This window comes from Zootoca vivipara, chromosome 5 (assembly GCF_963506605.1).
Source record: "Zootoca vivipara chromosome 5, rZooViv1.1, whole genome shotgun sequence".
In the NCBI taxonomy this organism is placed as follows: Eukaryota; Metazoa; Chordata; class Lepidosauria; order Squamata; family Lacertidae; genus Zootoca; species Zootoca vivipara.
In genome coordinates, this window is record NC_083280.1 from 76,806,483 (window position 1) to 76,833,193 (window position 26,711).

Consider the following 26,711-nt stretch of genomic DNA (forward strand, 5'->3'; position numbering starts at 1 on the left):
GCAGAATCAATTTTAATACAGTATTTGAAGCAAATGCATCAATAATTATCTTCACAAAACAATGGTTATTGAGAGAATCAAAGGAATTCCTATACTTCTCAAAGCAACCCAGATAGGGCAGGGGGATAGAGCCAACATGGACGTTTTCGATTCAAAGGCTATTTTTTTCACAGGAGCAATGGAACTAAGATCACAGGAAAAAGGGTGTACAAATTAAGCTTCAAGCTCTGTCATCTCATACTGTGTGCTCACAAAATTCAATCACATATGCAAACTGCTTTTGCCAAGTTATATTTTGTATATTTCCTGATGTTCTTTCTTCTGTGTGGGGGCAGCAAGAGCTTGCTTCTCTTGATTGACCCCTGGAGACTATTATCTCATTAATTGCTTTACAAAATCAAACTTTCTGACTGGTGCTACAGCCTTTCATGTGCGGTGCCAAAGCTTTTCATATGGCTGGCAACTCGCTTGAAATATTTCCATTTAAAACCGCTTTTAAATGGAAATGTATATTGCAAACTTGGTGGGGGGATGCTTTGGCTCACAGGAAAAAAATTCTAAATTATCCTATCGACTGTCAGTCATTTCCTGAGAATTAAAGCAATTCCAGTAATAAAAGAACACCACTATATTCCACAGTCAGACCAAAGTACTTTAAAGGTAGGCCAAATAAATAAGCCAAGGGCACCATCAAGCCAAATTTAAACTTCCAATGATTTAAATGGAAGAGAAAAAAATCAACCAAACCTAAAAATGCTTAATTCTGCACCCCAGCTTTTTAAGGCAATGCTGAGGCATGGTTTCCTAAATTTCAGAAAACCAATGTATACTTTTTATGTAAGAGAAGGAACTACATGTTCTCACTAGTGGCTATGCCCAATGTTTCACCATAAGGAATAGTTCTGGTCATGTGTGTCACTTGGTCAAAGGCAAGCCAAGAAGACCAGCACTAAACAGTCATGCAGAGATGCACAGGGCAACCTCTTGTCTAGCTGAAGACTTTGGTATCACAGAATATGTTACATTATTCTTCATGGTGCTGAGACCAGTGGTCCATATAATTCAGTATTGCCTATGCAACAGTCTGCACCCCAGCCTCCATGCTTTCCTTTAAAAGTCTCACAAGCCATTCAGGGACTTGAAACAAAATCATGCAGAATGGGGTCAAGCCCACTCCTTTAATGACCCACACACATTTGTGGCAACCACTCAAAACATCTGTAAGAGGCTTAGCTCAAAGATGTATGAGTTCCATGTGTGGGTGCAAGCCCACTTGTCTATTCACGAAGCCAGAATGTTTGTCATTTGGACTTTCATTCAAAGCACAAAGAACAAATCAATTAAGTCACTTATGCATCCACTATGCTCCTATGGTTGCCATATGTCTACTTATTCCAGAACAAATCCTCTTTTTCATGAGTATTTCAAATGAGAGTTGCCATAGCGATCCATTGTTAAAAGTTGAAGCCAGCAAATGTTTCCTCTTTTTTGCTCTTCAAAAAATGGCAACCCCACTTAGCTCAGTTGGTAGAGCATGAGGCTTATAATCTCAGGGTCGTGGGTTCGAACCCCACGTTGGGCAAAAGATTCTGCATTGCAGGGGGTTGGATTAAATGAACTTGGAGGTCCCTTCCAACTCTACAATCCTACTTCTGGGTAATATCCAAAACCACTCTTAAGATATTTTGTGTGTTTGTGTTTTGAAACAATGAAAAAGGGCAGTATTAATAGCCAAGAAAATTAAATTCCTTATTCTGCTAACCATCAAAAGCATAGATTTATATTAATAAATATTTGAAGACTACTACAGGCAGTTGCTGAATCATCTATTGTATCATTCCTGAAATAGCTGATACAGTCTGAAAGCAGGGACCTCCTGAAACGCCCAGAAGAAAAGAACAACATCAAAACTACCCTTAAGGCTACAATAACCCTTTCACATTTAGCACAAAAGGGCAACCACAGGTCCCCTGCTGGATTTTAGTATTCTATATTCAAATACATAAAGGGGGCCCCTGACCATCAGGTCCAGTCGTGTCCGACTCTGGGGTTGCGGCGCTCATCTCGCTCTATAGGCCGAGGGAGCCGGCGTTTGTCCGCAGACAGCTTCCGGGTCATGTGGCCAGCATGACAAAGCTGCTTCTGACGAACCAGAGCAGCGCGCGGAAACGCCGTTTACCTTCCCGCCGGAGCGGTCCCTATTTATCTACTTGCACTTTGATGTGCTTTCGAACTGCTAGGTTGGCAGGAGCTGGGACCGAGCAACGGGAGCTCACCCCGCTGCAGGGATTCAAACCGCTGACCTTCTGATCAGCAAGCCCTAGACTCTGTGGATTAACCCACAGCGCCACCTGGGTCCCTATTCAAATACATAAAGGAATACATTATAAATACATAAAGGGTCCCTATTCAAATACATAAAGGAAACTATTTCAGGAAATTAATTACCATAAAAAAATCAAGCAGACATAGACCAAACTCAATGCAGGAGAGGGATTCCCTGAAGAACTATTTCCATTCAACACACCCATTTAATTTTTCACACTGCCATTATTGCACCATTTCCAAAGTAATAAATCATCCAGTCTGAATATAATAGCTTTTCGTCTCCCCACCTTCTTCCATAGCTGCTACTAATCCATGAAAATATGTTTCAAGGACACTAGATATGGTAAGGGCAATGTCCACCGATTCCTGAGAATTATCAGTTTGGCATCCTTACACTAGAACCTCAAAAGTCTTGCGCTTTCCTGGAAATGCATGTGGAAAGGAGGGGGAAGGGATCAGCGCCAACCTTTCCCATTCTTTTACAGCAGGCTTCCTCAAACTCGGCCCTCCAGATGTTTTTGGCCTACAACTCCCATGATCTCTAGCTAGTAGGACCAGTGGTCAGGGATAATGGGAATTGTAGTCTCAAAACATCTGGAGGGCCGAGTTTGAGGAAGCATGTCTTACAGCAACATCATAGCCCTCTCCATCTCAAGGAGTGAAGGGGGGAGCGCAACTACTGGCTTCTGCTATCGACTGCCCCTCAAACCAAACCTAGTGGCAGTTCTGGTCACCACATCTCAAAAAGGATGCTGTATAGTTGGAAACAGTGGAAAGGGCAAACAAAATGATCAAGGGGTTGGAGCAACTCTCTGAAGTGAAAATGTACAAGATTTAGGGCTTCCTTAGTTGGGAGAGAAGAGAGCAATGTGAGGCATGACGGAGGTATATAAAATTATGCATGGTGCCAAGAATGTGGATAGAGTGACGTTTTTCTTCCTCTCTCATAATACTACAATCTGAGAAAATCCAAGCAATCTATATATTGGAAGTTTCAGCATAGGCAAAAGGAATTTCTCCTTGTCATGAACTGGGTAGGAAGGAGAGGATCCCAGCGAGGGGTGTAGCAGGGGCAGGGACACACCTGGGCAAGATGGGGATGGGGAAGTACTCACGGGGTGACAGAGGATGGCGAGTGGATGGGGGTCAATGCACAGGAACCAGAGCAGCAAGACCCATCACCAGAGGGGCCCCTGCCTCCACAAACATGGGTGGCTCTGAGGTGTAGGGAACAATGGGAGGGGGCACTTTAGGAGGCTGAGGTGTATGATTCCTCAACTAGAGTAGGCTTGGAATAGGTGAGGGCCACATGCCTCGTCAAGCCCAGATGCCGCAATCAGCATGCAAAATAAATAAATAAGCAGAGCTGAGAGTCTGTGCCACTCAGCTTCCCATGTTGACGCCCTTGACTTGGATGCTCCTGGACCTCTATGGGACTGTGCTTCAGGTTTGACTCTGGACTGTATCCTGACTGCTGAAATTCAGACTTGGCTACTTGGACTGTATTAATTGATTGGGGGTGGGGTTTCCACCCAAACTGCAGGAACCAGTGGTGCTGAACAGTATCAAAGAAAGATGAATAATACTCAGATAAAATGAATTAGAGGTGGGTGAAATTATTGCTTGAAACCCATGAATCAAAGCTAGAAAACATTTGGTGTGACCCCAAAAAAAACCACCCTTGCAGATGAAAAATGTAATAAATTATAGCACTTAAACTACTTGCCTCAACATTTATGAAATGCTTGCTATCTAAAGTTGTGCTTTAACACTGCTCTTGCTTACTTCCACAACCACAAGTATCCTTGAGCAAGAAGAATTCCTGAATTCATAAAAATTGCTCTTCCTTTTCTAATGAGCTTTTTTTTTTACTACCAGCAAGTTCTATTATGTACTTTGCCCTTTATAAAAGTGCATTCAGCAGTTTTAAAGGATGCAAAATCAATTACAACACAAAAGTTATACCCAGGCCACACTGTAATGTTTTCTGTTGAGAAACAGATGGTTAAAGAGGTACCCACACTTAAGCTGCCTATTCTGTTTATGGGCTATTACTGTATATTTTGAGAGCTCTGCCTATAATGAACAGAAAACGTACTATGGACTGAGTTAATCTGTATTTTCTATCAATACAGTGTGAATAAACTTCAGTTTCAAAAATGTACTTGTGGAAAAGGATGTGTCTGCCTATAACCAGAAAGACTTTATATTTTTAAAAACAGAACTTCTCAACACAACTTGCATTACAAAAATATATTGCAGGATGTTGCTTTATTTGTCGTTTGCAATGGAAAATTCCACTTAGAAAAAGAAGGGGTTCCAATAACTAAAAAAAAGTCCACCTGCAATACCTCAGTTGGTAGAGCATGAAGCTCTTAATCTCAGGGTTGTGGGTTCGAGCCCTGCATTGGGGAAAAGATTCCTGCATTGCACAGGGGTTAGACTAGATTACCATTGTGTTCCCTTCCAACTCTACGACTCATTTTCCCATTCCAACTCTGATAATTAAAGCAACTCAGATGCTCACAGTTATTCTGTGAGTGATCACTTTAAGATCCTTGATCCACTACTCGTTTTGCCACAATCGTGTGGGATAGCTAGACTGCAGTTTCCAAGATGGCAGCCTTAACTCACAGAAAACTAAAATGTATCATGCATATCAGGAACTGAATGCCAACTTTAATTAACAACCACCAATTGCAACATGAACCAGAAGGGCCTGCAGCCATTGCTGCATCAAGTTATGCTTTCCTGGTGGCTTAGCCTCTAGACCAGGCATCCCCAAACTGCGGCCCTCCAGATGTTTTGGCCTACAACTCCCATGATCCCTAGCTAACAGGACCAGTGGTCGGGGAAGATGGGAATTGTAGTCCAAAACATCTGGAGGGCTGAAGTTTGGGGATGCCTGTTCTAGACCCTTCATGTTGGTTAACAACCACATCCTCCATCCTGGTAACAAGCTTGTGCCGGAATCACCTCCTGCAGTAGCATTTTGATCATTGCTAAAATTCTGCTGGCGAAAGTGTCCAAAGAGATTTAGTCTCTAAGGTAATTTCATCATGTAGACAAAAAAACCTGAAATAGTACAGTTGCTGAGTATCAACACTGAACATATATTTTAGTGTTGTATCCAGAGGCAGCCTGAGAAGTTTTGGTGCCTGTGGCTAAACACACCTCTGCTGTCCCCATGAGGAGTGAGGCATGAGGCTTGGCAAGAGCTTCTCCTTGAAGAAAACCCCTTGCCGTGCCCCACCACCCTGTGGGGCAATGTGGAAGAAGATTCAGCAAGGGCTTCTCCTCAAGGAAGAACCCGTACAAGGCCTTGCTGCCAGGAGGGCGATGGAGAGACATGAAACACTGAAGCTCTGGCCAGTAAAAAAGTAAAGGACCTCTGGACAGTTAAGTCCAGCCAAAGGCGACTATGGTGTTGCAACGCTCATCTCACTTTTAGGCCGAGGGAGCCGGCATTTGTCCACAAACAGCTTTCTGGGTCATGTGGCCAGCATGACCAAACTGCTTCTGGTGCAACAGAACACTGTGACGGAAACCAGAGCACACGGAAATGCCATTTACATGCTCACCACATCTACCGAGACCACATAACACCGGTCTTGAAAGATCTACATTGGCTCCCAGTACGTTTCCGAGCACAATTCAAAGTGTTGGTGGTGACCTTTAAAGCCCTAAATGGCCAGTATACCTGAAGGAGCGTCTCCACCTCCATAGTTTTGCCCGGACACTGAGGTCCAGCACCGAGGGCCTTCTGGCGGTTCCCTCGTTGCGAGAAGCCAAGTTGCAAGGAACTAGGCAGAGGGCCTTCTCGGTAGTGGCGCCCGCCCTGTGGAATGCCCTCCCATCAGATGTCAAAGAGAAAAACAACTACCAGACTTTTAGAAGACATCTGAAGGCAGCCCTGTTTAGGGAGGCTTTTAATGTTTAATAGATTACTGTGTTTTATTTTTCTGTTGGAAGCCGCCCAGAGTAGCTGGGAAAACCAGATGGGCGGGGTATAAATAATAAATTATTATTATTATTATTATTATTATTATTATTATTATTATTATTATTATTATTTACCTACACTGGTGTGCTTTCAAACAGCTAGGTTGGCAGGAGCTGGGACAGAGCAACGGGAGCTCACCCCATCGCAGGGATTCGGACCGCCAACCTTCTGATTGGCAAGCCCAAGAGGCTCAGTGGTTCAGACCACAGCGCTGCTGCTGTGAGAAATGAGGAGGAAGCTGGAGCCTGCTCAGTGCACCTGTGCCATCCTACCCCCTCTGCCCGCAACCCACCTCGTCAATGTTCTGACATGCCAGACAGGCCGCCATAGTGCTGGTGCAACCACACATGGTCACTATGGGGGCTACGGAGGCCGATTCTGCCTTCAAGACGCATGCTATGCCATCACCACCGCTGCAGCAGTGGCAGAAATTGATGCATTCTTTGGAGGCTGCTGCTTCTGTGGATCAAGCCGCCCGAAGCGGGCTGCCCTGGCTGTATCCAGTAGGAAATGCTTCCAGTCCTAGGAAGTTTCCATGAGTCGTATTTGAAGTAAGTGGCAATAAGGATCTAAAACACATATAGGTACATTCAACCCTTGCTGAGTGCTCCTGAAATGTCTTAGGAATCGGGTGCCTCACTTGGACACACATTCATGGTGAGGGAGGCCTTTTTAAGCTAAAAAGTTCTTTTGTCTTCAAATTATGTGGCCCTGGAGAAAACTGTTCAGAGATAGGTTATTTTTAGAATAGTTTCAGAGATAGGTTATTTTTAGAATAATTTAGAAGGAAACGGCAGCATGTAAATAGCAGAGATGCAAACTAATTTGTACGAGATGGACATACCAGTAGAGTTAGCTTCCATTAGCTCAGAGACTGAAAGATTAAAAGAGTCAACTAAAAGGCATAGAAAGAGCTATGAGTTCCTTTGAATGGCTATATCTTGTGAAAGAATTAAGCTGATACTTAACCTCCCCTACAAGAGTAAAGACACTGATGGCCAACAAACCAGATGTTGGAGTAAACAAATTGGCTTGTGCACTAAGAATAACTTGTCAGATTACATCTGTCAAATTTAGGCAGGAATTGGCCTGCTTTATAGCAGACTGGGTGGTATGCAATAAATCATGGGTAGGCAAACTAAGGCCCAGGGGCCAGGGCCGGCCCAATCGCCTTCTCAATCCGGCCCACAGGTGGTCCAGGAATCAGCATGTTTTTACATGAGTATAATGTGTCATTTTATTTAAAATGCATCTCTGGGTTATTTGTGGGGCATAGGAATTCGTTCTTTTTTTCCCTCTCCAAAATATAGTCCAGCCGCCCACAAGGTCTGAAAAAGTTTGCTGACCCCTGCAATAAACTGTTTATAGGCTGTCAAGTTCAGAAGGCACAAAAGGAGAGAGAAATCCTGTTCCTTATCAATCCTAACACACCCACCCACCCCAAAAAAGAATCCACCTTATATTGACCACTTTGCGGACTGCTGCTCAGACAATGAGAGGAGGAAAGTGGCTGCTTCAAATGACAGTGCTATTATGAATTAAGCAAAGATGGAAAGAAACTGAGAGAGGGAGTGGTGGTTTTAAATGATGGCAGAGGTTTCAGCACAGTGAGCAAGGGATGACAAACATGGGTGGGAAGTGGCAGTTTAAAACAAGGTTTGCTTTTGGGTGTTCTTTGTTGAACCAATCGCTACCATTTCTCCTTGTTAAAACTGGTTTGTTTGTTTGTTGTTTTACGGGACCGCCTCCTCCTGGTATGCCCTGCGGAGGACCTTAAGGTCCACAAACAACAATACTCTGGAGATCCCGAGCCATAAGGTGGCTAGATTGACCTCTACTAGGGGGCCTTTTCAGTATTGGCCCCAACTTGGTGGAACGCTCCAGGAGACCAGGGCCCTGCGGGATTTATCATCTTTCCGCAGGGCCTGTAAGACAGAGCTGTTCTGCCTGGCCTTTGGGCTGGACTTAGTCTGACCCCTGTGTTTTCCTCCCTTGGCTTGGATTTATGGACTACTTAAAATGAGGCTGCATTTTAAATTTTAATATTGTATTTTAATCTGTATTTTAATTAATTGCTTTTTATGTTTTATTGTAATTTTATTGGTGTCCACCCACACTTCATTCAAACGTCTGCTACTGTTTAAAACTGCCACTTTCTTCTTTTCAGCATTTCTCCCTTCTTATTGTTGTCAAACATTTCCCTCTTCCAGTTCTCGCCTGCCTCATGTGAGAGAGATAAAGGATGTGGATCTCTCAAATATCCCATAGTACCTTCACACAACCACACAGTTCACTCCTGGTACCAGGTGTTATCTTCAACGTGAAATTCCAGATTAAATGTAGCAATTTAGAAAAGAAATTTTATCAACAAGCACACACTAATAAAGGTGCACCCTCCATCATCTGACCTTAACCTTCTCCTAACTGTCAGGCTTGCTCCTGAGATTCTACTCATTATGAAGATACAGTTACATGCGCCAGCGTGGGGTATGTGTGCTGCAGAATAGAAGACATGGAGAAGGCTTGGAAATGAGGGTGTGCAAAGAAGAGTTGGAGAAAAAAGGGGGTGAAGGTGAAAATGGGGCACAGAGGGAGTTGCAAAAATGGAGAGTAGGAGGCATGGGGTGAAGATGAAAGCTGGGACATGAAAGGGTATGCAGAATAGGAGTGGATGACTGGGTGGAAGGTGAAAATAGTGCTTAGTAGCTGCAATGTGTGAGAGGAGGAAGATAAGGGATGTTATCAAATGGGTGGCTTATGTGCAGGGGAGTTGCACAAAATGGGGAAGGGGGGGCATGAGAATGGAGGTGAAGGTAAAAAATGGGTTAAAAGTGGGGCTTTGGAGCAGAAGAGAGAGGTGGCTTCAGAAAGGTGAAGAGCATGTTTAGTAGCTGTATGGGGTGGAAAGAAGCAGCTCTAGGGGATTAAAAGGGGGGATTTCAGGGGTGGTGTGTGAGCAGGGGCACAGCCTCCTTTTTAAATGGCAGCCTACTTTGCGAAATTTAGCAAAGAGCATGTCTTATGAAAACAAAAACCTTTCCTTGCTAAATCTTATGGAAACTCCAACTATAAAAATAAGATAGGAAAGAGAGTTATTCTCCCTCTGTGTGTGCATATTTTCTTAGGCTGCAAAGCCTTTTAAAAGGTCACGCTGATTCAGCTAAGTCTCCCCCAGTGACATTATAAGAGCCACATGTCTCTTATGTTTACACTGGGTATCGGTATCAGTAATAGACACTCTGTAATTGCAAACAACATTGTTGTTGGTTTAATATGTTTCTCAGAGAGGTTGGAAACATGCATGGTAAAACTAAAGCTAGGCATTCCACAGAAAACAATGGGTTTGCCAACCCTGGATAATGCCACTGGCTCCAAAGTGATGAAAGAGGATGCAATTTTGGGGGTGGGGAGAGAAGTCCCAGGTAAATGAGGGGTGTTTCAATTCCTTTCTGATCACCACTTTCCCCTTAAACTGCATTTCCCTCTTTCCCCTTCCCTTATTTGAAGAATTCCTTCTACATTCCCCAGCATTTACTGCTTCCAGCCTTGTTCTCCCTCTGTAAATGGAATGAAATGACATTTTAGCTGTAGCCTGCCTTGAATCCCTGTCAGGGAAAAAGGTGGGATATAACAACAACAAACAAACAAACAAACAACAACAACAACAACAACAACAACTGTGAGAATGATCAGGAACATACTAGAGAGTAAATCCTATTGAACTCATTAGGGATTAGTTCTTAGGATTGCAGTGTAAGGCTCCATAATCTTTACCCAGTTACATGGGAGTAAGCTCCATTGAATACAGTGGGACTTACTTCTGAATAGACACGTAAAGGTTTGCAGTGTGAGGCTCAATTTATAATAGAGGAATAAACACTTCACACAATTCCTAAAAATGGCTGGCTGCCGAAGCATTGCAGAATTTAATGTGGATTGGTTACATTTTCTTTCAAAATTACCAAAGTAATTACTCCACAAAGTATCATAGAGAACACAGCACTAAACATCATGAAATAAGACAATCCTCTGTGTTGCAGGAAATAAACTCGTTTCTAAACTTTCTGGCCTACAGATGTACTTCCACACCTCATTTCTCCTGACAGTTCCTCACTATCACTGAAGCTGTTGAACTGGAGAGCATATTGCCAACCACATATTATTGCTCTCTGCCAGAAGTGCATGCTTAGAGCTGCATCTAGTTACAGAAGCTAACCTTGATCCTTGGAAACATCCCGGTATTTCTATGCTGCTGGGTGCTATCAATGAGAGGTGTGACAAACAGCTCTGCTAGCCAGGAAAGTTGGTGGAGTGATTGTGGCTTACGAGTGCAACATGTAAGAACTCCCTGGTTCAAATCTTACTTGTAACTTGTAAAATTAGGGGAGTTGAAAGGGAAAACATCTCCATCACTAAATCAAAATATTGTTAATGTCTCCTTCCAGATGGACCATAATATGTTGCCCCCCAGTTACTACCTCATAGTAGTCTTTAAAACTTTTTTTTAAGCCTCTAAGTTCACAGAGAGCCCATCTCACTGCATAAAGGCAAAGAATGGGATCAATACATGCATTGAATCTGATAACAGGACTGCAACAATGGATAGCTCAGCTGGTTAGAACCATAGCTGCCAAGTTTTCCCTTTTCTCACGAGGAAGCCTATTCAGCATAAGGGAATTTCCCTTAAAAAAAGGGATAACTTGGCAGCTATGTAAGTTAGAACATGGTGCTGATAACGCCAAGGTCGCAGGTTCAGTCCCCATATAGGACAGCTGCATCTTTCTGCATTGCTGGGGTTGGACTAGATGATCCTCAGGTTCCCTTTCAACTTTACAATTCTATGATTATATGATTGGAAGCTTCCCTTAAGTAGTTTCCCTTAATGGAGCTAGGGAAGGTGCTTAATGTGAGTCAGGAGAGGAGCTTTGATAAGCTGGGCGGGTCCCTGACATATACAGCAATAGAATAAGGAAGAGACAAGAAGAAAACAGGTAAATGTCAACAAATGCAGCTTGGGCTTGTTTGGCCACTTCTTAAAATGAGCTCTAAAACATTCATTCTTGCCTCTTCCTTACTTCCATTGCCTTGTCTATTGTCTAAATGTCCGTTTTAACTTGCTTGGTGTAGGGATCAGCCTTATTTGGTATGTTGAAGCATATGTATAAACAATATATTCATGGGGGGAGGGGAGTGTCAGTGATTTCCCAGGGCTGTGTCATGCGATAAACGCGGCATCTGAAAGCAGCCTAACAGCAACAAGGAGAAATAATTTAAGAAGGAGAAAGCGTTCTGAATTATTGCACTGAAATATTGGCATGCATATGTCCCTGACACAAACAGGTGGAAATGGAAGAAGCGAAGTCTCTTAACGGCTGTCGGAGACGCTCTGGCAAGGAACACCATGGAAATACAAATGAGAGAACCAGAAGGAAAAAGGAAAGGAAGGTCTAGTTCAGATACTTAGTGGCTCCATTATGATTGTCTTTAGACGAACACAAGGTTGTTGACAGCCTTGTGGCAAACACTGAGCCAAAGTAGCACCCGTGTCAAAAGTCAAGGGTGAAATGGGACCATAAAACACTCTGCTAAACAAACAAACAAAAAACCAAATGTACTTTTCTTTTGTGCGCTGTTCATAAACGTTCCAGTCATGATGGTCAGTGCCATTTTGTTCTTCCCACATTGCACCGCAGTTTATCGGACAGCTTTGTTGCTGGAAGACAGCAAAAGCCACCCCATTGCCTAGGCAACTGTGTGACTCTCTATTGTTTTGGCACTGTGCACAGCTCTGGAAGAAAAGAAAAATAGCATAAGGGGCACTAGGCAATGCTTCCTGTCTCACCATATGGTGCCAGAAGAAAGAAAAATGCTGAGCATGCAATGGGTGAATCTTGTCGGCCCCACAAAGCAAGGATGGAGGTGGTCCAACTTTGAACCCTGTGTGAACAAGGCTGAAAGGTTAGAGAGAAACTTTCCACCCATGACCTAACATGGATCATATGGAGGTACTCATGGTATGGAATGGTGTCTCCACACTGGGGCTCCACACTTAGCAGCTCTGATTTCCATGACTGCAGCAACTCAGGAAGAGGTCACTATTGTCATCCAAATCACATAGGACTCATGTGGAGAAACCCTTTCATACAACTGGTGTCTTTACATGACATTAATGGCCATTCATAAATCTGCAGGCCACTGTGTGAAGGCTGTTGTGTATCTTAATTGGGAAATATGATCTTAGCATTTCCCCCCCAGTTCCAGCAAAAAGGACAAAACGTGAAGTGTCTAAATTAATAGCAACAACCCTCTAGCTTAATTTTCCCAACTATGCTCCACAAGAAAGGTGAAGCCTTCCTATTAGCGGTGAAAAAAGGAGCAGTATTGCTCACCTGGGAAATGTACATTCCAAATCTTTCCAAGACCACAACTTCCATTTAATCAGCCTCTTTTCCCCTGAGTATGAGAGCAGAGCAAAAGTGCAGAATATTTTAAAGTTTTACTGGAAGAGCAAAGTTGGGATGAATGCTTGTGAAGACAAATAATGAATAAATATGCCTCATCTATCACAAGGGCTATGCAAATCGCTGTGCATTTTCTCAAAGAAGAGTATCATCAAAAGCAAACCTTTCTGGAGATCAAAGCTCCCTTTAGATAATTCCGCTGTACCATCCTTGAACTGTGAGCCTGATCCGAAAAATATGAAGGGGGTCGGGAAAAGATATTCTCGACATTATGAACTGCCATTTGCTTTTGAAGCAAGGGGACATTTTAAAAGGAAAACAATATAGCACTGATGAGCTGCATATCCTTAAGAGCAGTACATTTTCATGATTACGAGAGCAAATGATTTTGTACTATGAATCCTATCAACTCCAGGACAAGGCAGTATTTGGAGAAACTAGAAAACATGGTGAGTATAAATGAATTATTTGGCTGAAGTGTATACTTACAACCCCGTGGCTGAATTCTGTGGGCTCTGATGTGTACACTGAACTCTGTGCCCTATTGTTTTCAAATATCAGATAGCAAGGAAGACTTACAACAACTGATGCACGTTTTTCCCCAAAAAAAGAAAATGAAGGAAAACCAAAATGGTGACCATTGGGTTTCCTGTGCAGAACGAAATAGGAACCATTGTTAACTGAACCAAAGGTTCAAGTTTGGGGATATGATGCTACTGCAGACTGTATTTTTCTTTCATTCATTTTTTTAAGACAATGTCCTTCAAGACATGCTGTCTGTATTGGGAAAGCTTTCATGTATGCAATTCCTGCCCCAGGTGCACTGAAGAAAATCTGGAAACTCTATGCACAACTTGGATATGCACGTGCCATGTATATGTGTGCTCAGTGCTATTTTTCTAGAAAAAGAGGTGCCGGAACTCATCATGAAAGTCTCCCTTGTTCTCCTACAATGGCAATGGCACCTGCCTGAGAGCTGCCAAAACTGAGTTCCAGTGAGTTCCGGCTGGCGGGAAAAGCTCTGTGTCCACTTCTATGTGTCCACGCGCAAAAACCACTACACTAGAGTTGCCTGCATTTACAGAATAGCAAAATAAGCCAGCGCTAACATTCACTATGTAAACTGCGTGGGGGGGGGGAAGCGCTGCATAATATTTACATACCGAGTTATTTCAAGTAACACGCTAAATCAGATAAAATTAAATTCTTACATTTTCCACTGTTCGTGGACTTTAAAGAAAACCCAGTAAAACAGCTCCCCTAGAAGTTCTCGATTAAGAAGAGTTTAATAGAATGCCTACACCATTGCTCAGGAATAAATATCACTTCATTAAGTACTTGAAATTACATAAATTACACCAGCCAGCATATTTACATAATGATCGAAATTTGCATTTTGCATGGTGTGATAATAATGGGTTTAGAGAGTAATTGTTCACAAACTTTTGCTCAGTCCAAAGCTGCAATATTGTTGTGTGGAAAACTTGATGGATGCCTTCTACGATTATCTTTCTCTCCCCCCCCCCCTTTTTAATCTACCTATGTCTCTTAGTCCCATTGCAATATATAGTTAGTTTGATTTGTAATTCCCTTCAGCCAAAAGCACACAAATGTTCAAAAACTGAAAGGTAAATAGGATATCCATCAGAAATATTATACTTTCCAAATTTATCATACGTTAGAATTTCCATTTTTAAAATGTGACAAATTCTAGACACCAGGACATGTACTCAAAACTGCCAAGTGTCATATGGATCCCTGAAGACCATTTTTTTTTAGTGATTTAAGTTTTCATGGCCTGGAACTTGCTTCAGCAGATGTATTTAATAGTGTGGATTCTAGCCTATGAAGCTTATGCCACAATAAACCTGCTAGACTTTAAGGCAGCCTTTCCCAGCCAGGAGCTCTTCAGAAGTTTTGAATTATAACACCCATCATCCCAGAGCATTGGCTATAATGGCTGGGGCTGATGGAAAATGTAGCCCCAAAGTCTGGAAGGCACCAGATTGAGGAAGGCATCTTAAAGGTGTCACAATCTATTCTGCAGTGTTGAAATTTGAAATTAAGTATGTAGGTTGGTATGGAATCACCAAATGCTATATTGTAGGCTTCCTCAAACTCGGCCCTACCTACAACTCCCATGATCCCTAGCTAGCAGGATCAGTGGTCAGGGATAGTAGGAATTTTAGTCTCAAAGCATCTGGAGGGCCGAGTTTGAGGAAGCCTGCTATATTGGGTACATCTAGACACAGGGGGGAAAAATGTTATAAATAAATAATAAAATAGATCGTTACAGCATAACAAAAGAAAAAAAATCTCTATGGAAAATTGTGTTTTACAATTTCCTGCTCTCTGGCGCCATCTGGTGTTGCATGTTTATAGCTCATTCAAATCGCTGTTTCGTTACCAATGTAGCCGAATCCATTATTTACTATCAATGAAATGCCTGACATTATATTGAGTAAAACGGGTGTGTTCTTTGGAGGAAAAAAAATAAAAGCTTTTAAATTCCAAGGATCTTGGGAAGGGTGTAGTGCACCCTTGTGCTCAATGCATCATGTCACTTTGCATCCCACACCCCATCACTGAGGTCAAGGCCACGTAGTCTTAGGAGTGGAAGGCAGATATGCCTTTCTACAATACAGTCAATCCTCCTGAACGGCTCCATTTTGGAACATTTTGGCTCCCGAATGCCAAAAACCCAGAAGTAAATGTTCCGGTCTTCAAACATTTTTCGGAGGCCGAACGTCCGACGAGGCTTCCGCTTGTGTAGGAAACTCTTGCAACCAAGCGGAGGTCGTGCCTCGGTTGTCAAAAGTTTTTGAAGCCGAACGGGCTTCCAGAACGGATTACGTTCGACAACCAAGGTTTGACTGTAGTATTCTTAAGTGTTGTACCTTCCCCCGACAGGAGTTCACTCCAATGGGAGAATGTTACAGGTGTATTCACAATCCCATTGAAGTGGAAACTCAACCTACCCAGTTTCTTCTGTTTTCGTCACTGAGAACCAAGCACTTTTCTCCATAGCCTTGTCTCCTTCTCCATTCAGGAGCTAATTCGTGGTGGTATTAGTGCAACAAACAGTTGTGAAGTGGCTTGTGTATATGTAGACTGATTTTGCTGAACAACATTTGGAAGATATGTTTAATATTTAACATGCAAACCTCAGCAGATTAGTTATATTGCCTTTATATTGTGAAGTCCTATGGTCCTAAGACATACTACCTCCTTCATCCTTTTCTGTCAACCTGACAACAAGAAAGATAAAAAAAAATAGCTTGGTCTTCATCTCTGAATAGTTGAAGGCATGGGCAAATGGAACCTTTACTAGAGAAAGGCCAGCAGATTACAATGGAGGAAAATGCCAGCCTTACATAAAAAGATCCTTTTTGAGTTCTTCTCTTGTCTCTGACATCAATTTGTAGCCAATTGTGTAGCAGTCAGCCTGCATTTCAAATACTGAAATGTCATTCTTAGAAGTACTGTGGCCTTCTGTAGATGGTTATTTCAGCAAACAGGCGCTCTAATGCAGAATGGTAGTGAGAGGAGAGTGGCACAACTTTTGCTTTGTCAAGTCAAAAGCAAGATGTTGTGGTGTTACACTTTCCATGCATGGAATTAAATCCGCATGGAATTTCTTATTCAAGCCACAATGGCTCAGACTTGTCTCTGTCAGGATGGGTAGACTGTGTGATTCTGCAGTCAGAAAATGAAAGGGTAGGGGAATGTGTGGTGGAGGTTGAATGTGAATCTGGAACCAACTCACAAGATCCTGTCAGGAGATAAGTATGCCCTCGAGCTTCACGAGTTCTATCAAGTCCACATCTCTGACACATTCACTTCCTGTACTGGGGTTTACATTATGTCCACTCACTCCTGCATGAGACAGATGTGAAACTAGTGGGAATTAATCTGGCCCCAAGGCAGACAATGTTCTGCATGGGCTTCAGTTCACACTTTTCCAAATTCACCTCAAATCCATGTTTCCTGAGCCAGGATAGTGGGGCCTGGACTTCTCTTCTGTGCTGTCCCCTTGATGAGAATGTCATCAAGACAGGAATGGAACGTGCACCCACAGAGTCCTGTGGTGAGCCATCAGGGCTACTAAGACATTGGTGAAAACCCTGGGGTCAGAGGTGAGGACAGAGATGAGGGGGGAGAGCTCCGTGCTGGTAACATAGGTTGCCATACCAGAAATCCTGTGGCTCCAGTTGATCGGGATATGAAGATACATTTCCAACAGTTCTCTTGATGTCACCTTGATCAACAGATTTGGTGATCGCCTTCAGAGTTTCCATTTTGATCCATTTGTACTCCATCAACTTCAGCCACCTGAGGTCCAAATTTTACTGAGTATCCTCGTTCTTTTTCAGGACAAGGGATATAATGGAGGAAACCCAAGTTCCTTTCTTCAAGGCTAGAACCAGTAGCACAGCTCTGAAGGTTAGCAATGGCTTCATGGCTTTGTCTAGTTTCTTGGAGCCTGGACTTATCATGAACTTCACCCTTGGCACACTGGAAACCTCTAAAGAGGAAACTCTTTATCTCACCCACTTCTCTGTTGTCATTCTAAACCATTCAGGGGCCAAACAATGAAGCCTGTCCCCGGCATCACCCCTTGCAGCACGGGGCTCCTGATATTTTGATGACAACATAGTGATAGGGGAGAGGGAATGGTTTCGCTATCACCAATGACAGTGGTGGACCTGGGGTCTCATATTTCAGCAGCACCCTGTACAACACAAAAATTTGGCACCCCATGCCCCTCGCCTTCCATTTTACATCATAGTTGTGGCGCCCTCAAGGCTCTGCGCCCAGTGTGAACGAACCAGTTGCACTCCCCTAAATATGCCTCTGTTGGTTATCCTTGTTCTGGGCATCCCTCCTGTAAAACCAGACCCATGCAGGCTGTTGTTACTAAAGAGTCTTGTGGCAACTGCCAAATTTATCACGGCATAAATAGACTAGAGGCCTCATGCATACAAATTTGCTGATATAAATACACAAGGGGGAGCTTGAAATTGTAAGCACTGATCTCGGAGGGAAATGAAACGCAGAAAGCACAGGCAGTTGCAATTATATGATTAACAGTGGCCATTCATGAAGGATGTGTAGAAGTTAGCACAAATACCCCAACATTGGTGAGCTAATTTATACTGGTTTTGCGATTAGAAACCCTAGGAAAGGGGGCTGTACCCCAGTGAACATCTGCTGTGCATGCAGAAGTTTTCAGATTCAATTGATGGTGTCGCCAGATATGACTGCAAATGATTCCTACCTTAAACACTGCCAGTCAATGTAGAAAACTCTAAGTTAGATACAGGTTGTGTGGTGGTAGCTTTCTATGTTCCTAGACCGTTTCCCCAATTCAAGCCACATGTGACAGAACGGAATCTCTTGATAGCTGTAATTCACTGGATTTCTGTCCCAGTCTCCCTCAATGGGATGGATATCTTTAGCAGTGATTAGCTGCTAATCCATTTTAATCGTTCTGGCATTAGATGTTAAACACGGTGCCTTCATTAGTGGAGGGGAAATGAGTAACGTGATGAAGCAAGGGAAAACACATGCATGCAAAAATCCAGAATGTGACAAGATCAAAAGGAAAGCATTCCAGTTTACTTGGACCTCAGAAAGCTTTGCAGATTTAGACATGAGTACTGAAAAGTGAACACAATTATAATTTGTTTTGGAAATGCAAGCTTATCCAAAATTCTGTTGTTGTTGTTTAGTCGTTTAGTCGTGTCCGACTCTTCGTGACCCCATAAAAAAGTTATTCATTAGAGGTCAGAGTGCTTAATATCATGCCACAGGATAGTCACCAAAGTGGGACTTTTGCCAGGTAATAGTAATTGATTGTAAGTTATTTTTTATTACTGTTTTATCTATTTGTTGTTCTAGCCTGCTCTGGGGTTCTACAGCAAAATGTGGAATATTAAGTTTAATAAATAAATAAGGCCTCAAGGGAGAAATAGCTTGATTCATTTGCTATACATCTAAATATGGGATCGGCAAAAATAGAAGCAGCAGCCTGCTCTGGTTATTAAGCTATGATTCATCTTTTGTAAGGTCTTTTGGGATGTTTTGTTTACATGCTCAACAAGTGAGCCAATCCCTTGCAGTTCTAACTTTTTAATCTATGTTCAGTAAACATTTTACACATATTTGTTTTAATGCTTTCATTTCTGTGTTTTTTTTAGTGAAATTAATTCAATCAATTAATGCAGCCCATCAAATGTCATGTTAAAAAAATCACACTGTTTAGAAGGTAAATTATGTAAAGTAATGGTTAAAATGCTAATGAAAATATACCAGCAAATGTGATTAGCACTCCAAACAAGATCCTGGCAGATTCAATCCCAACATAATCATGTCACCTCTGCGGTAGGAATACAAATGAGATGTTCAGGAAGGAGACAGTTGGAGAAAAATAGTATTTTAAAATATTATATCAACTCTGCTTCTGGTACATCATGGCTGCTACGAACCATTGCCCACAATGGACCGACCCACAATAAATCAGACCTCTAATTCACCAGTCATAATCCATCATGAGAGAGCCAGACAGGAGAAATTGTGTTGTATTGCACAGTACACGCCTTTCAGAGATCTATAGCTCCTTGGCGATCCGGGAAATTTAACAGCTACACAATGTGCTGAAGTAACGATGCTTTTAAATAGCAGCTAATCAGGGCAAACAAATATTTTTTTCCAAACGTAAGATGCAGAAGAGACAATGGTTGTTGGGGAATTCGAAAGTAAAAGTGCTACCCAGCGATAGTGTTGAATGTCATTCTATGAAATAGATAACCTTGGATTTTTTTTTTTTAAAGGAAAGCAGCAGAGATACAAAAAAGAAAGAAAGAAAAGAAAATAACTGACATGACTCTTACATTCACACGGATATTAATTAAGTTGCCTTCTGGGTGATCAATTTACTCTCCAACCTGTTGAAAAGACTGCTAACTATACTACAATTACTATACTACAAGTCATCAAGCTAAAATGTCTCACAGCATCAGTAACAAAAGCACAAACAGAAGGTCACATACTCATTTTAGCAATGTTCAGGAAAGGGAGGAGGAATCCTCCAAGAATTTCCTCTAAGGAAGTAAGTCCTATCACTTAGGAAAAACCACTAGAGAATCTTTATCCTGCTCTTTCTGTATTGATGTGTATGGATGGAAGAGGCAGCAGTTTGAGCTGCAATGCAATTTTCCCAGGTCATTTAAGGACCTAGATTCCATTGTACACAAAAAGTTATGGGAAATGTGCATGCATTTGTGTGTATGTGCACATTGTATGTAGATGTATAGGATGTAAATGTACATGAAAAGGTGTGAGTAATATGCACAAACCTCTGGGAAAATGCTAAGAGGAAGCAGACAACATACTGAGACAGCAAAAACGTTTTTGTAACAATAATAATAGCATTACATATCCCAGTACATTTCCGAGCACAATTCAAAGTGTTGATGATTACCTTTAAAGCCCTAAACGGCCTCAGCCCAGTATACCTGAAGGAGTGTCTCCACCCGCATCGTTCAGCCTGGGCCTCCTGGAGGTTCCCTCACTGCGAGAAGTGAGGTTGCAGAGAACCAGGCAGAGGGCCTTTTCGGTGGTGTCGCCCGCCCTGTGGAACGCCCTCCCATCAGACATCAAGGAAATAAACAACTATCTGACTTTTAGAAGACATCTGAAGGCACCTGTTTAGGGACGTTTTTAATGTTTGAAGTTTTATTCTGTTTTTAATGTTCTGTTGAAAGCTGCCCAGATTGCCTGGGGAAACCCAGCCAGATGGGCGGGGTAGAAATAATAAATTATTATGAAATTATTATTATTATTATTATTATTATTATTATTATTATTATTATTATGTTATCAGGTGATTGACAGGTGGGTGGGTGGATTAACAAGATTGGCCCGTCTGCCAGATCCACTTACCAACCATTGGCCTAAGGCCACCTAGTGAGTTCATGACCAAAATGAGATTTGAATAGGCTCGTGATCTTAGCCACTATTTAAAAATGGCACTAGATGTAAGAAGCCAAACATGATTCGTAAAGCTACATGTGTAAGCCCTACAACACAATATTGAAGTATTGTATATTATTGCAGTACTTCAGGATACCCCCTTCCATCCCTTCTAGCTTCCCGCACACAAACTCGCTGCCCACAAATTGTCAATAGGTTGTACCCATTGTGCATATCCCATCCTCACTGGGCTGTTTCTGGGCCATAACCACCTAGCATTTCTAAAGTTTATTATTGTTATTTTTATTAATGCTTTTTGCAAATCTTGATGTTCCCCCAGTGCTGCTGTTATCTCCCTCTTGAGCATCGATAGTGCTGCTTTGGCTATGTAAGGAAAAACCCTTGGAGAATTGGGTTTCCTATTACAACAGATACAGAACAGACAGACATAATGTGCTCCAGTTGGCACTCTATCCAGATTCAGCAAATCCTTCTATGTTTTCATAGCTCTGATAAGCTGGAACAGGAGTGAGAGAGATAATTTACTGTCAGGGCCTTAAGTTGGTAGTTACACCCCTCTCAACCCCACAGGAATTCTATATCAAGAGGACCAGCATTTAATTTTTATCATCTCCCACACCCATGTAAACTTGCAATATGCAAGCAAAGATGGGAACAATCCAGAATTATAGCAAGTTCATCTGGGTTTTCAATATCTAAGTGGTATGTAGATGCATCTCATTTTGTGTGTGAATAAACAGCATCATTTAAAAACAACAAACAAAAGAAACCCCAAGAGAGAAACAAAACTATATTTCTTAAACAAAGACAGTGGACTTTTGAGAAGGAATATGAACTGAAAATTAAAGAGGGAAAATTAAATTCACTCCTCTTTTTTGTACCAGTGATTTTCAGTTCAGAAAAGAATTCAAAATGATTTCAAACTTATGAGGGGCAAGAGGAAGTGTGGCCAGCTTGTGTCCCCCGTTTTCACTCATCTGCAATATCTGAAAGGCAAGTTTTTGTCCATTTAATAGCTCACTCATCCCCCCATGCAGAAATTTATGGATACCACCCTTCTTTCAAAGTTTGGTGAGGGTGGAGGTGGAGACTGTTCAAACCCACCTTAACTGAACTGCATTGGGCTCTAATATACAACAGAGTAGCTTACCAACAGAAACTGGCTTTCTTTACTTTGAAACAAGGATCAAAGTTTGATTATGCAAATGAGGATTAATGGGTTGTTATCAGGGTGTACCTAGGCTCTGTAAATGTTACTATCTACTTGATATATTTCCTCCTCATCTTCCCTTTCCCCTTCCTCTTTTCTCTCTCCTGTCATTCTCTGTCATTCTCACATGATCATATCTTTATAGTAACCAGCAGTTTTCCACATCCTGTTGCTCAACTTTGAACCTGCCCACCAGCTGGTCGCTTTAAAACGCAAGCCACAATTTGGGACTTTCAATTCCAGTAGGTTTGTTAGGTCTCAGGTGAAATCAATATCCAGGCCATCTGTTTCTTTACTGATTGCCACCCTGCTCCATTCTTCTGGGCCTTCACATCTCCAGCTTGTCCAGTTGGCCATGCTCCCTGGCCCATCCCACATAATTGTGACATCACCAGGTACTGACTTGTGACATCATTAAGTCAGCCTCAGGCTTTGGTAGACTGAGATCTGGCAACTGTAGTCCTGTCATCCTCCATACAGTCATACCTTGGCTTAAGTACCAAGGGCGTACCCACCACGGGGCAAGTTAGGGCAGCTGCCCTACTCTAGAAGCAGGGCTGGTGGGCAGAGGCGGAGCACAGCCCGGCGGAGCGCGAGTTCGCCATTCCCGCCGCGCCGCGCCGCACCCTCCCTCCAGCTCCCCGGCGCGCCCTCAGGCAAGGCCAAGCACGGCGGGGAACCAGGGAGCGCGGCGCGGTGGGCGGGAACGCCGAACTCGCGCTCTGCTGGGCTGGGCTCCGCCTCCGCCCACCAGCCCTGCTTCTAGGGAGGGGCACAGCCCGGCGGAGCGCGAGTTCGCCGTTCCCGCCCACTTTGTGGCCCCTCCCCTTCCGTGCCTTGGCCCCTCCCCTTGCCCCCCCCTAGTTTTGATCCTGGGTACGCCCATGTTAAGTACGCTTCGGTTTGAGTACTTTCAGTTTAAGTACTCCACGGACCCGTCTGGAACGGATTAATCCACTTTCCATTACTTTCAGTGGGAAAGTTCACTTCAGGTTAAGTATGGACTTCCAGAACCAATTGTGTACTTAAACCGAGGTACCACTGTACTCACATCAAGGCTTCAATAGAATCATTTCCTTCCATCCTGTGCAACTGAGTCCACAGCAGATTTTGAATCTGCTACCTGGGGGACATCAAGTGAGGAATTTGCCTTGTCACCAGCCATAGGAATCTGGCTGAGAGGTATGCTGAATGTTAGTTACTCATTGACCAGTTGAGGTGGGAGCTGGGTACATGTCTGCCTATCTGTGTATATGAGTGTATATGCGAGAGTGTGGGGTGAGCACACCCATTGTTGAACCTAAGACCAAAAGAGGACATGTCTCATGGTGCTGGGGGGGGGGAGAGATTTTATTTTTAAAACAGCCCAATGTGTTTCGACCAGTGCATATTTAAAGGCTTTCTCAGGGAGTTGCAAAACAGCTAGCAGAGATCTCTTTTGGATACATTTCCCATTAACTGAGTCGCCAGTTAATGTTAATGCAGTTAATGTGTAATGCAATGAATAAAGGAGCAATTTGATATGATCCACTCTTCCACGTCTGTAATTTCTCCGTTCAGTTGGAACCACACTAATTTTAATAGAAAATTTTGAGTCAGAAAATTGAGATAATGGTAAGTGTGCTTAATGTGTTTTTAACAGATTCACTCGTGTTCAGTATCTCTGAAGCTGTATTTGATACAGGAAAAAAGTAAATCAGAATGTAGTATCTGCTGCAAAGCTTTCTCTTTCTTAAAATCATTGACAATGTCTGGAATTTATGAGATGCCATCATAGAGTTAGAAGGAAGCACAAGGTCATCTGAGTTCAACCCCCTGCATTTTCCTTCAGGTCCTCAAAACTTCCTGTCCAGCTCCACACATCACAGCTTCAGTAATAGTCCAAGTTCTTTATAAATTGATATAGCAAGTGCTGAAATTAGTTCATGCATGTTTGGGGCAGCCAGCATGGTGTATTCCACATGTTGTTGGACTACAATGCCTTTCTTTCCTGAACATGCTGACTGGGAGTTGATTCTAAGCTACCTTGAATCATAGAATCACAGAGTTGGAAGGGACCCTGCAGGTCACTGAGTCCACACACACACACACACACACACACACACACACACACACACACAGCCCCGTGCAATGCAGGAATATGCAGCTATCCCATATGGGGATCAAACCTGCAACGTTGGTGTTGTTAGCACTATGCTCTAGCCCAGGGGTAGGCAACCTAAGCCCCGGGGGCCGGATGCAGCCCAATCACTTTCTCAATCCGGCCCACGGATGGTCTGGGAATCAGAGTGTTTTTATATGAGTAGAATGTGTCCTTTTATTTAAAATGCACCTCGGGGGAATTTGTTTGTTTGTTTTCAAAATATAATCCGGCCCACCACAAAAGGTTGCTGACCTCTGCTCTAGCCAGCTGAGCTATCCAGCAGGATGGTTTCCTTTAATTACCCCTGCCTTCTCATAACACAAAGGCTGCATCCTTTTATTTCTGGCCTCCTTCTAGTTTGGAATTTTTACATTTGTAAAGCACACCTTCTCATAAGGACCTGGTGCAGTAATAACAATAATTTAATTATTTATTATTTATACCCCGCCCATCTGGCTGGGTCTCCCCAGCCACTCTGGTGCAGCACATATATCCCATTGATCACGAGCTTCAGACATGCATAGAGTAGAGCACTCAACCGCATGTCATGCAGTTTTGTTCCCCGTTTGCCTTCCTCCTTATCTCGCTCCATAATCTGATGAGCCCCAGGATAGGAAGACTGCCTGAGAGGTTTATAATCTCATACGTTAAACAGAATTGCATTACCTTTGTACTTTTAAAAATGCAAGGTTTGGGGAGCAATAGCTGAATTCTCTTTGTGTGTGCATGCACGCATGCGTGTGCACACGAACACGGACACTCTCCTAACCTGATTTTACCAAAATGCTCAGTTTACATCCCTGTAAAGCTAAGACACAGTGTTTCATTGCGAGAGACATTTGCAGTCAACACAGTTCAGCAGGCAATTTATTCGATTTTATATTTCTTTTAGCTGGACTATCCCATTTCTGATGTGTGTATTGCAGTTCAACCTCTTAGAAAAATACACCTACTGTATCTTCATTTATTTGTATAGCCTGTCATCAGGGCATAAAAACAAAGTTCACTCAGGAGACACACAAGAAGAGAAGGAAGCCGAAAGGGTAACCTTTGTGAGATGAATTTATTTTTTGAAAATGGATGGGGAATTGGCGGGGGGGGGATACTAAAGTAGCATGATTCACTCTCTAGCATTCACATTAAGATTTATTCAATTACTGCAGCAGCGTAACAGAGCCAGGATAGCTTGTGAATGATGGGTGGGTCGGTATGACCCTCAATTCTAAAATCAAGACTATACCCTTATGAGAGAATTATCAGAAAGAAATTGGTGCCCTGAAAGAGAGACGTAATGTCTTTATAATATCTGCACATTTCTTTAACAATGTGGACATCACACATCTTGTGACAAATTCAAAGCCTTGAAGAATATGCTAGGAATAGACTTTGGACTTTCAAATTTCAGTGGTGCCCTGCGTGGACCCAAAATTCAGGGGGACCTCACCTCTCCTCTTCTGCTCATCATAGTTGTGACACTCTGTGACGCCCCCTAGACTCAGCACCCAGTGTGGCAGAACCAGTCATGCTGCCCTAAATTCACCTCTGAATACACTCTATTTGGGATCTCATGTGTGAAACTATACCTGTTTCCAAATGTACTTCAATAGCTTGCCTTAGCTTCACAGACATAGTAAGCAACATGTAAAGGGATAGCTCTAGAAGAGCAGCATGCTAGTCTGTTGCAGCTAGAGGGGTGTTTGTTTGTTTTTGACACTTCATTGGCTATAGTGCTCTACTCACTTTCCTTTTCATGTTTCCAATCAAAATTTGCAGCTGAGTGGGATCACAGAGGCCAGCCCCATTTCATTACCTCTATGCATTAGGCAGAATGTTAAGAGCAAGCTCTGCACATATACAACTGTGTGCCCATATATGTATAGGGCTTTGCATACTTCTAGAATCATAACTGTGCTGAGGTTCCCATTTATATATGTCGGCCCTATACAGGTTTTCAACCTGTTTGAATCCAGGACTCCCTTGACCAACCACATTCTTTCTGCAGCTCCCCTGTGGAAGCCACTTACACTGGAGTGTCATTACAGGATGCGCATAAGTGGAGATTTCCCTGTTCCGCCCCTTTTGGGCACCATTTTTGGCGCATGTGTAAGTGGGAATGCATGTGTCCTCTGAAGGTTCCTCAGAGAGAAAAGGATCTTGCAGGGAGATATAGGCTGCAAGTTAATGAAAGAACAGCCCCTGGGGCTCCCCTAAACGTTCCTCAAGTCTCCCCAGGGAGCCACAGCACATTGGCCGAAAACCAATGCTGTGCACACAGTGTGTGTGTGTGTGTGTGTGTGGTGGGGTGGGGTGTGTTATGTTCTACTCAAAGGCAGAAGCCTGAGGCAGTGCTAGCAGACAAGGGAGATTGGAGGCAGGGCCAGATGGTACTATCCCACGTCGCTCCATGATTTACTGAACATGTAGAGGGGTGTGTGAGAAGAGGCCCACAATGCAAAAGTATGACCAGTTTCACTTTGTGGAAATTGAAAATGCTATTTGCTATATTGAGGGAGCCGTATGCTACAGTCACAGAACATACAGCCTTCAAAATTACATTTTGAGACAGGAAAG

The 26,711-nt window shown here is 42.9% G+C and overlaps 1 protein-coding gene and 1 non-coding gene across 2 annotated transcripts in view; one reads left to right on the forward strand and one right to left on the reverse strand.

Annotated features, from left to right (window-relative positions):
- The window catches only part of GRID1 (glutamate ionotropic receptor delta type subunit 1), a 658,224-nt gene that overhangs the window by 278,218 nt on the left and 353,295 nt on the right, over positions 1-26,711 (reverse strand). The gene's annotated exons all lie outside the window — the stretch shown is intronic.
- Positions 1,509-1,582, forward strand: TRNAI-UAU (transfer RNA isoleucine (anticodon UAU)). Its single transcript has one exon. It is a non-coding gene; the product is annotated as a tRNA-Ile (tRNA).